Source organism: Oryctolagus cuniculus, chromosome 5, assembly GCF_964237555.1.
Source record: "Oryctolagus cuniculus chromosome 5, mOryCun1.1, whole genome shotgun sequence".
NCBI classification, from domain to species: Eukaryota; Metazoa; Chordata; class Mammalia; order Lagomorpha; family Leporidae; genus Oryctolagus; species Oryctolagus cuniculus.
In genome coordinates, this window is record NC_091436.1 from 65291379 (window position 1) to 65302689 (window position 11311).

Here is an 11311-nt window from a genome sequence, read left to right on the forward strand (position 1 = left end):
TTGCAGGTATTTGGGGGGTGAACCAATGGATGGTTCTCTCTGCTTTTAAACAAACAAAAAAATAGAATGGGGCTTCCGTTAAAAAAAAAGATTTGTTCTACAGTCATCCCTGAGAGGATCATTTATTTCAAGCCAGAGTAAAGACTAGCCTCTCAATCCCAGGTTAAATTGGGTGCCACTTAGGGTTTCTGTGGCAAGTGGTGTATAATCACACTGAGGTAAAACTTGGTAGACACTTCTGTCTTCTTCTATGGTCCATGAGCCATTGAAGGGTGAGGTTGTGTAATGCTAACCTCCATACCCTTAGTGCCCAGAGAAATGCCAGGGACTTGAGAGTGGTGCACAAGGACAAGGGACCACAGACTGAGTCACTGAACCCTGTGAAAAAACAGTACGGCTAAAACATGAGCGGAGCGCTCCTGCACGGGTCCTCTGTCATCTTTCTCGCCTTATTGACAAGTTCCCTCTGCATGTTGAATGCTCCCCTATGCCACTGCAGAAAGACTATGAGAATGAAGGCAGAATATCAGTGTTCAGTTGCAAGTAATCAAAACCCCTAATCCCACGGGCTTGAAAGATGAGTCATTTATTATTTTATATTACAGAAGTTTCAGGAGAAGGACAGTTTCACGTTGGTTAATTCAAGTGGCTCAATAGGGTCACCAGAGATCCAGTTCCAAGCACATTTCATCTGGGCGGCCTCCCTCTCCCAGCAATGGTAGAGTGGCTGTCATAGTTTCATACAGGGACAGCAATGAGTAGGGCCAGAAAGCTCATAGACTAAGTAACATTCCCTCCTCGGACCAGGGCCAGCCATTCCTCATGGCAGCGTGGATACCGCAACAAAAACTTGGCTTCGTTGGCAAAGGAGAAAGAACATAGATCCGCAGAGAGGACTTCCCATTACGGTTTCCCATGCACAGTGAGAAATTCGCTTACAGCAGAGAGAGGCTGGATGTAAAGCTGCCCTCATTCAGATATTGTTGACAGCTTGTACCTCTCAGAGTGAAGAAAAATACCTGGAGGAAACTGAAACTGATGGTGAACATGCAGGGCAAAAACCCCCAATGGTTCTCCCTGGAAGGAAGGTTTTTAATCTTACAAACCTAGTTGGTTTTATTTTTTAGCTTCCAAAGTCCATAAAAATGCTTCCACACGAAATTAACTTCCAAGTCCATAAAAATGTGCTTTATCCTCTGCACCACGACATTTATAGTATCCTCTTTTGGTCCTGGCAAAGGAAACAGAAAGAAAGGTGTGAAGACCTCCTAGTCTTTGAAGACGAGTAATGATGAGGTGGGATATCGGTCCTAGTGCTCCGAAATCACTGCGCGTGCTCTCGGGCACTGTAACTAGCAGAGGAGCTCACGTGCACTGGGACTTAGCACTTGAGCCGTAAGTCCATGGTTACCTTAGTTTTTAGTAAAGATTCTTTGGAAATACTTGCACGTGTGCATGCACATGAATTTGTAGATAGAACGACAGATAAGGCTCCATTTATCTACACTCATCTGTAGAAGTATTTAAGGTGGTACAGCATACAGAAGTGAGGAAGTCATCCCCAGGCTCTTAGGAACACTTATACACACATAAAATGTCACCTATTAGGACGGAGGTTAGGCAGGCTCAAGAATTTTAAAAGAAAGGTGAAACGTCAGTTCCTGTTTGTTAATGTCTTTCTTTAATTACAGACTCTGCGTACAGTGGTGAGAAATCAGTTAAAAACTAGTAAATGTTAGTGGTTTTTAGACAGCCTGCTAATTTATCTCAGCTCTATAAAAATTAACATGCTTTGTCTTTCCGTGGTAAATGGCAAGAAAGAAACAAGTAGGATTTTAAAAGAAAATGAATACTACCCCACAGCACAATGGATTATGTTTTGGAAAAGTATCTCTTATATAATCCATTGGAAAGTTATGCTCATGGGGAGAAATATTTGTTACCCTGGTTCTGTGTTTTATAAAACTCTGTGCTATCTTTGGTTTCTTCTTAACTAAAGATAGAATCGAGCAACTAGCTGTTGATTACACATGGATTCACGCTGGCGGCACCCAATCTGCTGATATTTATGCTAGGAACAGAAAGATACGAAAAAAGAATTAAGTCCATGGACTCCAACAAAATGTTGAATATGTGTTTTTATAAAAAGATTAGAGAAAAACGGAACCGATTAACAGATTATCAAGAAATATCAATAAACTTTGAAGGTTTGTAGGAGGCAGGTCTAAAAGCATTCTGAAAAAGTCATACTGTCTTCATTCTTTCCCGTGGACTCTGGAACAGCAGGCAGAAAGAAGAGCCTTTCCAAAACGAATTCCAGAGAACCCTACTGTAGCCACAGTGCAGTAACAGAGAGCAGAGGAGAGGAAAATGTTGGTGCTTTCCTCTGAGAGATGGAAAAGGGCTACGAAGACAGGAAAGGGCTACACCAAGGGCCGTGGACATGTTCCTCAGAATGATCCTCTCTTCCACTGCTCACAAAGAAGTCAGTAGAGAGGAACCAAAGTGAAGAAGGTAACTGCCCTTTGGACCATTAAATAAACTGATCTTGGTTGCTCTGGAAAAACAAAATCAAAAAACAAGCACTTTGTGGTATGCTGATTAAGATTGCAGTGCCACTGATTCTCTTTAAGAACTTTTGTAGGAGTGGTTGCCGTCGAAATGGGCAAGTTCATGAAACCCGGGAAAGTGGTGCTGGTCCTGGCCGGACGCTACTCGGGACGCAAAGCCGTCATCATGAAGAACATTGACGATGGCACCTCGGACCGCCCCTACAGCCATGATCTGGTGGCCGGAATTGACCGCTACCCCGGAAAGTGACAGCCGCCATGGGCAAGAAAAAAATCACCAAGCGGTCGAAGATCAAGTCTTTTGTGAAAGTTTATAACTACAATCACCTCATGCCCACCAGGTACTCTGTGGATATTCCCTTGGACAAAACCGTGGTCAACAAGGATGTCTTCAGGGACCCCGCTCTTAAACGCAAGGCCCAACGAGAGGCTAAGGTCAAGTTCGAAGAGAGGTACAAGACCGGCAAGAACAAGTGGTTCTTTCAGAAGCTGCGGTTTTAGATATGTTTTGGTTCCACTCATTAAAAACTTAAAAAAAAAAAAAAAGAACTTTTGTATAATAGAAAAGGAGTCTAAAATGTAGAAACCTTCTCTTAAAAGTGTGTGACTAGGGAAAGGAGTAATAATGGATTCAATCTGCGTGTGAAGAGTTTGCTGGGTAGTGATAGACAGCTTGGTCTTAAATTTGGTTGGATTACCTTATCTCTTACCTTGATAAGGGCAAAAGGAAGTGACAGATTTTACCTTTACTGACTTCAGCAGGAATTCTGGTTTTATGTTTCTATAATGCAATTGAGAAGCTTTGCATCATGAGTTAATTGGTCAGGACGAAAGATACAAGGTTCCATCTCCTATTTATGGTAGCAGTCAACTGCTCTTCGCCATCTGAATATATTCAGATTTGGAGCTATAAATAGAGATAAAACTCAGCCTGCTGCCTGGGGATTCAGGAACAGGTGACAATACAAGGTAGCACAGGCTCAGCTTGCTTCCTTTGTGTGACACCCTGAAGAAAACAAGTTTTTTAAAAGCTCAGGTTAAGGGCTATCAAGCTTTGATGTCTCTAAGACAAAAGTCAAGTATCTCCTAATTTTTAGTGGTAAATTACTAATTTATGTCAAAAACATAATCATAAGGAAAAAAAAATCAACATTACAAGAAATCAAAACACCAGGCCCTTGGAAGGTTTGGGGATTGATGGTGACATTCTCATTTCCTAAATGTCTGGCTCAGTGCTTCTCAGATATTAAAACACAAATTCTGCTTCAGTAGTTGAGGTGGGGCCTGAGAACCTGCAGTTCTAACAAGAGTGCCAAGTGATGCCAGTGCTGCTGGTCTGGGAACCGCACTTTGTGAAGTAGCAGGGGGCAGGGCCACACTGGCTGGAGAAACACCAGGCCCAGAAATCATCATGCAAACCTGCTGGAGAAGACTGTGTTGATGAGATGTGTGTGTTGACGAGACTCCTGAAGCCTGGGAACAAAGGAACCAGAAAGTTCTGGAGCAGAGATGCAGTCAATAGAATATTCAACTGGCGAGAAATGATAAAAGAAATCGCTATTTTGTAGCATAAGAAAAAAAGAAAAGAAAATGCAATCAAACTGAGACAATTTATTGAAATAATAATGCATATCAAATTGAGACAATTTATTGAAAGAGGGATATGTTAGACAATATAATCTTAGAGTAGACAGAAATTTTAAAAACACTGAAGGCCAATTTTACAACCAAAGTGCTGAGGTTCCATCACATTTGGATTTATTTTATTTATTTATTTTTGGAAGGCAGAGTTATATAAAGAGAGACATCCATTGACCTTCCATCCACTGGTTCATTCCTGAATTGCTGCAAGGACAGGGGGCTGAGCCAGGCTGAAGGCAGGAACTCCATCTAGGTCTCCCACATGGGTGGCAGCGACCTAAGCACTTGGGCGGTCTTCTGCTGCTTTCCCAGGCTCATTAGCATGGAGCTCCATTGAAAGTGGAGCAGCCGGGACTCGAACTGGCACTCATATGGGATGCCGGTATTGCAGGTGGCAGCTTAACCTGCTGTGCCACAATGCTGGCCCCAATTTTTGATCTTGACAGTGTGCCTTTTACTTTTGACATTTTGTGATGAAACACCCATACCTTTTTCCATATAGGTTGTCATTCGCATTAGGCAGGTTTTTCTCAAACTAGATTCCCTTAACTGATTTTTAAATGATTTGCCTTTATGTGAATGGATGAATACATTTAATCAGAGACTTCTGTTGTCTGCAGCACATCAGATGTGGAGCAATGTGCAATGGATATAATTCTGAGAGCATATATACACGTGGTATTTGTGCTCAGAGAGCTTACAGCTTCATAGGAGCTATGGGACACCTCAACACACAATTATAAGACAGCAGAACACAGCAGAGAGGAGGAATTCTTGGGAGACCCAACCAATCCACATTAGGAATTTTTCTCAAAGAAACTGAGGACTAAGACTTGAAGCACAAGAGAGTAAACCAGGCTTGGGGACAAGGTGGGGGAAGTTATATTGGATGCAGAGGGTACAAAGCCCCTGATGCTGAAGGAGAGAGTTTGCAGGTCTCAGGATGTAGAGTTGGCTTGTCCTGTTGGTGTGTGCTGTCAAGTGAGCAGGAGACAAGTGAGATGGCGTGGAGCCGGGTAGGGGAGGAACCGAGTCTGGAAAATCTCAGCGGAGAGTTTGGATTTTATCTTCTGAGCCATAGACATCCTGGGAGGGTTTCGAGAGTGGCAGTCCTGGTCAGATTCGGCCGTCAGAAAGGTGACAGTGGTGTTGGGGTTGCCTTTGGCACAGTGGTCTTTCCTGCCTGATATGTTTGTCTTTCTCCCAACAAAACTCCACACCTGAGTTTCTATCTGGCTTTGACTCTCTTTCTTCCCCTCCCCACTCCTTGTCTGTGTTCCTTTTTAGCTGCCACATAGTTCTAACACATTTCTTGCTTTTATTCCACAAGATTTGCAATCATATTTACTTCTAAAAGTGGAAGGATGAGGGTGGGTGCTTGCGGCAGTAATTGAAAGACCTCCTTTGGGTTCCTGTGTCTCACGTCGGAGTGCCTGGGATCCAGTCCTGGCTCCTCTGCTTCCCGCAAATGTGCACCCACAGAGGCAGCAGATGATACCTCAGTAACCTGAGTCCTCGCCAGCCATGTGGATGGAGTTCCTGGCTCCTGGCTTCAGCCTGGAGCAAACCAGTGGATGAGAGCTCACTCCCTAGTTCTTCCTCTGTCTCTCTGTCTTACAAAAACAATTTGACTATAGTTCATACCTTTGTACTGTGGAGGTCCCGAGTCTTTCCCTCAGCCTGACTCCAGAGAACGGTTGTCCCAGCCCCATCCCTGTCTAGCCGTCTGCTATGCAAACCCACATTCCACTCTGATTCCTCAGCCAGGGTCTAGCACCAGCTGTCATTCTTGCAAAATCCATTGTCCATTTGCAGTCTCATCTGGGTGCTTCCATCTTCCCCACATGCTTATCCCTCATGTGTGGGGGGAGGGGCTGGGGATCTTCCTTGCATCTTAAAGCTCCTGCTCCACCAAGACACCTGGTGTTAAGCTGCACGAGTCACTGTTCCTCCTCACTCCCGTTATCTGCCACGTCCCAGCTCCTCCTCCTCCATCAAAGATGCAGGCAGCAAGCTCACGGCTTCCCCTGCACCACTCCCCCACTTCTGTTAAAGGCGTGTGCATGATGGATCCCAGGCCTTGGCTTGGACTGTGCCCTTCTTCCTTCCAGCGGTCCCTCCCTCTCTCACTTCAACAACCCAGTGCCGTACACCCTGGACACTATCTTTGCCTCACACCACTGTTACTCCAACATTACTAAATTTCTCCCACGTGGATAACTGAAATTGCTATCCAAATTCTCACTCTCTGAATATAACTCTCATCTTTCTAGTTTGCTTGCAAAACTGCTTCTACCCCTGTCACACTCAAGGAGTGAAGGAACAGAGAAGTGTGCTTCCTACTGGGTGGTTGCTTGCCAAAGAGAGTGTGCCTGCTTCTTCCCTCAAACTCGCCAATCCTGGGGAGCAAGTCCACGCAGGTCACTCTCCAGAGGTTCCTTTCCGTGGTACCCTCACCCATTGCCCAAGTTCCTGGCTTAATCATCGTGACCTTACTGTTCAGCCTTTCATCATGTAGGGTTGGCTTTGAGGAAGGGCAGCTCCCCCAAACCTACCAGGGACTGCAGATAAGCAATAGAACATTTCCCCCAGATAGCTCTCATTAAAAAAAAAAAAAAAAACCACATTTATTTTACTTCTATGAGAAGCAATGTGAGAGAGAGAGAGAGAGAGAGAGAGAGAGCGAATTCATTTGCTGGTTTGCTTTCCAAATGCCTACAATGACAAGGTAGTGGGCCAGGCCAAAGCTGAAAGCTGGGAATTCAATCCAGGTCCCCCATGTGGGTGGCAGAGACCCAAGTACTTGAGCTGTAACACCCAAGCTGCATATTGTCAGGAAGCTGGAATCCGGAGCGGAGTAGGACTTGAACCCAGGTACTCTGATATGAATGTGGGTATCCCATGCAGCATCTTTTATTTATTTATTTATTTTTGACAGGCAGAGTGGACAGTGAGAGAGAGAGACAGAGAGAAAGGTCTTCCTTTGCCATTGGTTCACCCTCCAATGGCCGCCGCGGCCCGCGCGCTGCAGCCAGCGCACCACGCTGATCCGATGGCAGGAGCCAGGTTCTTATCCTAGTCTCCCATGGGTGCAGGGCCCAAGCACTTGGGCCATCCTCCACTGCACTTCTCTGGCCACAGCAGAAAGCTGGCCTGGAAGAGGGGCAACCGGGACAGAATCCGGCGCCCTGACCGGAACTAGAACCCGGTGTGCCAGCGCCGCAGGCGGAGGATTAGCCTATTGAGCCACAGCGTCGGCCCCCATGCAGCACCTTAACCACTGTGACAAATGGTTGCCCCCAGATAGCTTTTAAATGGGTTAAAATGGATAATAATTCAAATAACATAAGGCTAAAAGTTTACCTCATATTTTATTACCCATCTTGAATTATGTCCAGGTGCATCTCTCTGATACAGCGATTCTACAGAAAGCTTAGATTCTCACATAAAGATATTTCACTTATGTAAGAGGCCTTACATTTAAATAAAAATAACCTCTAATTAGCAATCTTTTAGGAATAAATCTAAATCCAAAAGATGAAATTTCCTAACAAACTGGAATTGAAAGAGGTTAAAGTACAAAGGAATGACGTCCAAAATTCACCCTCTCTAATTCCTTGCTCAGTTGCTTTTTTTTATTTGACAGATAGAGTTAGATAGAGAGAGAGAGAGAGCAAGAGAGAGAGAGGTCTTCCTTCTGTTGGTTCACCCCCCAAATGGCCGCCATGGCTGGCGCTGCACCGATCCAAAGCCAGGAGCCAGGTGCTTCCTCCTGGTCTCCCATGCGGGTGCAGGGGCCCAAGCACTTGGGCCATCCTCCACTGCACTCCCGGGCCACAGCAGAGAGCTGGACTGGAAGAGAAGCAACCGGGACTAGAACTGGCGCCCATATGGGATGCCGGTGCTGCAGGTGGAGGATTAACCTAGTGAGCCATGGCGCCGGCCCCTCTTTGCTCGGTTTCATCTCAAAGGTTTCTCTTCTTCAGCAGTCAAAGCCTTCACGGCCTCAAAGCAAGGTCTCATGTATCTGCCTTACTTTTTGCAAGAGTGCAAGAATTAGCAGAATGTGCAGGATTGTCGGAGAAATAGCTAACACCCATGAAATTTAGGACACAAGCACATCCTCAGCCTGGGGCAGTTATTTCAAGGAAAATTCTGTTCCAAGAATCCAGGACCCGGATTTATCAAAGGGCATGGCAGAGACTCTGGAAAAACTTCTTTTCTTTTCAGCCTTTCCAGGATTTCTGTCCTTTGATGCCAGCTATTTTATGACCCATGAAATAAACTCATCTGCGAGAAAACTTCTGTCCAGAGGTGAATTGACTGATTTTTCATATGTTGAACCAACTTTGTGTTCCTTGTATAAAGCCCATTTGGCCATGTGCATGATCATTTTTATGTTGCTGAACTTGGTTGCTAATGTTTTGCATCTATATTCACAAAGAATTGTATTTTCGGTTTCCTGTTCTTGTTATGTCTTTGTCTAATTTTGGTATTGGATAATCTTCATCACACAGAATCATTTGCAAAGTGTTCCCCCCTCTTCTATTTTTTTCTGAAGTTTGGGATGAATTGGTGCTAATTCTTTTTTTTAAAGGTTTATTTATTTGAAAGGCAGAGTTACAGAGAGGGAGGGGGAGAGAGAGAGAGAGAGAGAGGGAGAAAGAGAGGTCTTCCATCTATGGGTGCCAATTCTTTTTTTAAGCATTTAGTAGAATTCACCATTGAAGTCATTTGGTCCTGGGCTTTTCTTTGTGGGAAGTTTTTTAATTACTAGTTCAACCAATGCAATATACTGTATGAATAGAATAAAAGATAAAAACAACGCAAGCATCTTAATAGACCAGGAACAGGCATTTGACTAAATTCAGTACCCTTGTATGATAAAAAGCAAACAAACAAACAAACAAACAAGCAAACTAAAACACTCAACAGACTGGGAACAGGAAGGAACTACCTTAACCTTTGAAAATCCTTCACTAATGTCATATAGACTGGTGGCATACTGAAGACTTTCCTTCCAAGATCAGTTAAAAGAAACAAGATCAGAAATAAAAGAACGTCTGCCTTTGCCACTGCTATTCAAAATCACATTGGAGGGGCTGGTGCTGTAGCACAGTGGGTTAAGCCAAAGCCTGTGACGTCATTATCCCATATGGGCACCAAGTTTGAGTCCTGACTGCTCCAGCACCCTGCTAATATGCCTGGGAAAGCAGTGGAAGATGGCCCAAGTCCTTGGTCCCTTGAACCCATGTGGAAGACCTGGAAGAAGCTCCTGGCTCTCGGCTTCAGCCTGGCCCAACCCAGGTTGTTGTGGCAATTAGGGAGTGAACCAGCAAGTGGACAGTCTCTCTCTCCTTCTCTCTCTGTAGCTCTGCCTTTCAAATAAATAAATAATTTTTTTTTTTTTTTTTTTTTTTTTTTTTTTTTTTTTTAACAGGCAGAGTGGATAGTGAGAGAGAAACAGAGAGAAAGGTCTTCCTTTTGCCGTTGGTTCACCCTCCAATGGCCGCCACAGCTGGCGCGCTACGGCCGGCGCACCGCGCTGATCCGCAGGCAGGAGCCAGGTGCTTATCCTGGTCTCCCATGGGGTGCAGGGCCCAAGGATTTGTGCCATCCTCCACTGCCTTCCCGGGCCACAGCAGAGAGCTGGCCTGGAAGGGGCAACTGGGACAGAATCCGGCGCCCTGACAGGGACTAGAACCCGGTGTGCCGGCGCCGCTAGGCGGAGGATTAGCCTAGTGAGCCGAGGCGCCGGCCCTAAATAAATAAATCTTAAAAAATAAAATAAAAACATATTGGACGTTCTATCTATGGCAGTCAAGAAAAATAAATAATGAAGCCCCCCCCAATAAAGTGTAGCTAACAATAAAAATAAATAAATAAATAAAAAGAAACCCAGACTTCAAAGAAAGAAATCTATCTCTCCTTCCAGATGACATGATCCTAAGATCCAAAGACATACCCTCAAATCTATTAACTAATAGAGATTATATATGAGTTCAGTAAGCTTGCAAGATACAAACTCAATATACAAAAGTTAACACTGCTTCTGTACCTTTACAATGAGCAATCCAAAAGCGAAAATTTAAAAATTCCATTTATTGGCCAGCGTTACAGAATAGCATGTTAAGCCACTGCCTGCTACACCAGCATCCTATATAAGCATCAGTTCATGTCCTGGAGGCTCTACTTCCTTCTTCTTCTTTTTTTTTTTTTTTTTAAATTTTAAAAGCAACATTACAGAAAAGGAGAGGGAGAGGGAGAGAGAGAGGAAGAGAGAGAGAGAGACTTTCTGTCAGCTGATTCACTCCCCAAATGGCTGTAATGTCTGGGGCTGGGCCAGGCCCAAGCCAGGAGCCAGGAGCCAGGAGCTTTATCCGGGTCTCCTGTGTGGGTGCAGGGGCCCAAGCACTTGGGATTTTCCAGACACATTAGGAGGGAGCTGGATTGGAAGTGGAATAGCTGGTACTTGAACCAGCGCCCATATGGGACACCTGCAGGCAGTGGCTTTACCCTCTATGCCCAGTACTGGCCCTTGCTCCACTTCTGATCCAGCTCCCATGTACCTGGGAAAGCTGTGTAAAATGGCCCAAATACTGGGGTCCATGCACCCACATGGGAGACCCAAACGGAGTTCCAGGCTCCTGGCTTTGGCCTGGCCGAGCCCCCAGCCATTGCAGCCATTTGGGGAGTGACAGCTGAAGGAGGATTACTCTCTTTTTCTCTCCCTCTCTCTCTCTTCCTTTCAGCTAAATAAATCTTTAAAAAATTCCATCTATGATAACATCAATGAGCACAAAGTACTTTGGAATAAATTTAACTACAGAAGTGATTCCAACAATCCTCTTAAGTGCTTTTGTGGAGGGGAGAATGTATAGAGGTCGTTTTTCCAGTTTCATTGGAACAACCTGTTTTCCTTTTGGTCCCTCTTCTTCTCTAAGTTTGCTCCATGTCCTGCAATTGCATCCCTTCTTTCCTTTTACTTTTGCAATGCTTTATGAATCAGATCATTGGTTTGTACACATTCCTTTATAATTTATCTCTTGTAATCTCTCCCGTAGTAGAAGACATAAAGCTTCTAAAAGTTTCATAAAGCT

At 44.6% G+C, this 11311-nt stretch overlaps 1 pseudogene; it reads left to right on the forward strand.

Annotated features, from left to right (window-relative positions):
- Positions 1-2624: 2624 nt before the first annotated feature.
- LOC100358691 (large ribosomal subunit protein eL27-like) lies at positions 2625-3116 on the forward strand (annotated as a pseudogene).
- Positions 3117-11311: the final 8195 nt, after the last annotated feature.